Genomic DNA, 2,839 nt, shown 5'->3' with positions numbered 1-2,839 from the left:
CCAACAAAATATGCAGTAACAGAATGAAACAAATATACATTCTTATGATCTGTCAGACAAGACAATAAAATTTTCAATTAGCTCATTATTACCATCCAATTTCTGAGTATCAATATAAGATTAGTCCTTATAGTCTCAATGAATTGATAGAAGCTTTATGCAAAAAAACACAGGAATTGTGTACTAATTTGATGAAAAACTGGATCACCAGTCTGCTGCAGTGCTCTGTGCTGCCCGCAACACTATTACATTCTTAAAGGGATCAAGGAAACATCAGTTATTTTAACAACTTACACAGTACAGCCGAATTGATTAACACGAACCAAAGAATTGTGAAGTAAAAGGCTCCAGCAGATTACAGTTCGACAGCAGCATCAAAGAAACTGAGCCTGCAGAAACAGAACATATTACAGTTGGGAGTACTCATTTGGTTCAGGTGTATGTATGACCATCAAGATCAAGAGCCTTAACTAAGGCTAGTGAGCGTCACTGGTAGCACAGTGTGATAATACAATCACAGAATGATAAATAAGATAGGAATCACCAGTAGCAAATAAGGTACGAGACGATAACACCAAGATGACAATTACACCATAGTAATGATACTACTCCCAACTAAAGGTACTGCCTACTGGCTGGATCTTGCAAATTATTAGTAGCCTTTGATTGCTGTGGTGCCCTAGCTCTCTACCACCTCCTCCTCGTTGTCGGTGACCTCCGTTTCGTCCTCTGCATAGCCCATGGCATTCTACTGGGCGATGAGGGCCCGCTCGTAGGCCAAGGTCTTGCTGGAATTTTTGCCTATTTGGGCCTAGCCCAATAGTAGTTTCAGAAATTCCTAATAAATCCTAGAGGCCCACGCAGCCCATTTGTGCAAGGCAAGAGGTGGAACTAAAGTTTAGTCCCACCTTGCTAGTTTAGAGGGAGTTGGACCTCTTTATAAGGGAGGCTCCTTCCCCACTTGTATGAGCATGAGAACAAGAGGGACATCCACGCGCGCTCCTCCGCCGCCGCCCGCCGCGCCGCGCCGCGATGTCTAATTTTTGCCACGCACTACGGGTATACGAAAGGTCACCTGGGAACCTATATAAGAGAGGTCGCTCCTCTCCCGAGAGACACATCAAAAAGGTTCTCTTCCTCTCGCCACACAGTTCCAAACTCTGCGCTACTGTTGTCTTCCTCATCCCGGCTTGCGGCGTGCACCACGCATCGGGACAGTAGGCCTCCGAGACCGCACCTTTTGAGTCCTGTACGGGAGAAGGGTGATAAGGTTTTTGGGGAGCGCTCAGCGCGACTACTGGCTGCTTCATCACGGACGATCCGGTCGCCGACGACGACTTCCCCGACGACGACTTCTTCCCCGACGTCCACGACCTCCTTGACGACATGGCAGGCGAGGACATCGACTCCAAGTCCAGCGCTTCTGCTGCTGCTGTGCCGTACGTGTTCTTATCCTTTCTGTTAGAAGTCCTGCTACAGTTCTTGGCTCTAGTTTCTGCCCTACATATGTTAGGTTCTATGTGGTATAAGCATCTTCATCTAGTGTCTGTTCTAGATGTGTTTACCTCAAGTTCATATATGCAGATGATGTTTACCTTCTCTCTGTCAGATTGCATGACTTGCTTTATATTTGCTATATTAGTCATGCTTTATCTAGTATTTCTGGTAATAACATCATTCGGAAAATTGCTCATATTTCCAACAATCCAAAAACCTTATTATAGGCAATTTACCCCGAGTGGTTTTGCTGTTTCCATGAGACCTCCTATGTTTAAGGGTATCCACTATAAGAGGTGGCGCGTGAGAGCAGTCTTATGGTTTCAGACCATGAGCTGCTATGACGCCACTCTTGGCAAACCTGAAGGAGAGCAAGATGCCCAACAGGCACAAGCTTTTCAGAAAATGGATACCTTGTTTAAGGCTGCGCTCTTGAGTGTTCTTGGAGAGAACATAGTTGATGCTTATGCGTCAATTGACAATGGAAAAGATATGTGGGACGCACTCGAGGCCAAGTTTGGGGTCTCGGATGCCGGCACTGAGTTGTACATCATGGAGCAATTCTATGATTACAGGATGACTGAAGAGCGCTCCGTGGTTGAGCAGCCTCATGAGATACAGTCATTTGCTAGAGAACTTGAGCACTTCAATTGCATGCTACCGGACAAGTTTGTTGCCGGGGGTATCATTGTAAGACTTAGGGTTTTGGGAAACTGCACGACACCCGTTAAGGGTGTGGCTATCTCATATATATAAGGGGTACACCAAGGTGTACGATACAATATACAAGACATATACAGAAGCTATATGTAAATACAGTCTAACACCCTCCCTCAATCTTAACTATGCCCTGAAGTACAAAGTATGTTAAGATTGCGCCTGCAGCCTACAAACTGAGGTTGTGGAAGAGGCTTCGTGAAAATGTCAGCAAGTTGATCTTTGGAGGAGATGAACTTGATGTGGAGTAGCTTCTGTGCAACACGTTCCCGTACAAAATGATAGTCAACTTCTATGTGCTTTGTCCGAGCATGAAACACTGGATTAGATGAGAGATATGTGGCTCCAATATTATCACACCAAAGGACAGGCGGCTGAGTTTGAGGAACTCCCAACTCTCTCAATAAGGACTGTACCCATATGATCTCAGCTGTAGCATTTGCAACGGCTTTATATTCTGCTTCAGTGCTACTCCTGGACACTGTAGCTTGTTTGCGAGCAGCCCAGGCGATCAAGTTAGGACCAAAGAAGACAGCATGTCCCCCCGTGGATCGCCTGTCATCTGGATTACCAGCCCAGTCAGCATCTGAAAAAGCAGAAAGCGTAGGAGACGATGCTGGCTGAA

Source organism: Triticum aestivum, chromosome 7B, assembly GCF_018294505.1.
Source record: "Triticum aestivum cultivar Chinese Spring chromosome 7B, IWGSC CS RefSeq v2.1, whole genome shotgun sequence".
In the NCBI taxonomy this organism is placed as follows: Eukaryota; Viridiplantae; Streptophyta; class Magnoliopsida; order Poales; family Poaceae; genus Triticum; species Triticum aestivum.
This window is presented reverse-complemented; position numbering follows the sequence as displayed.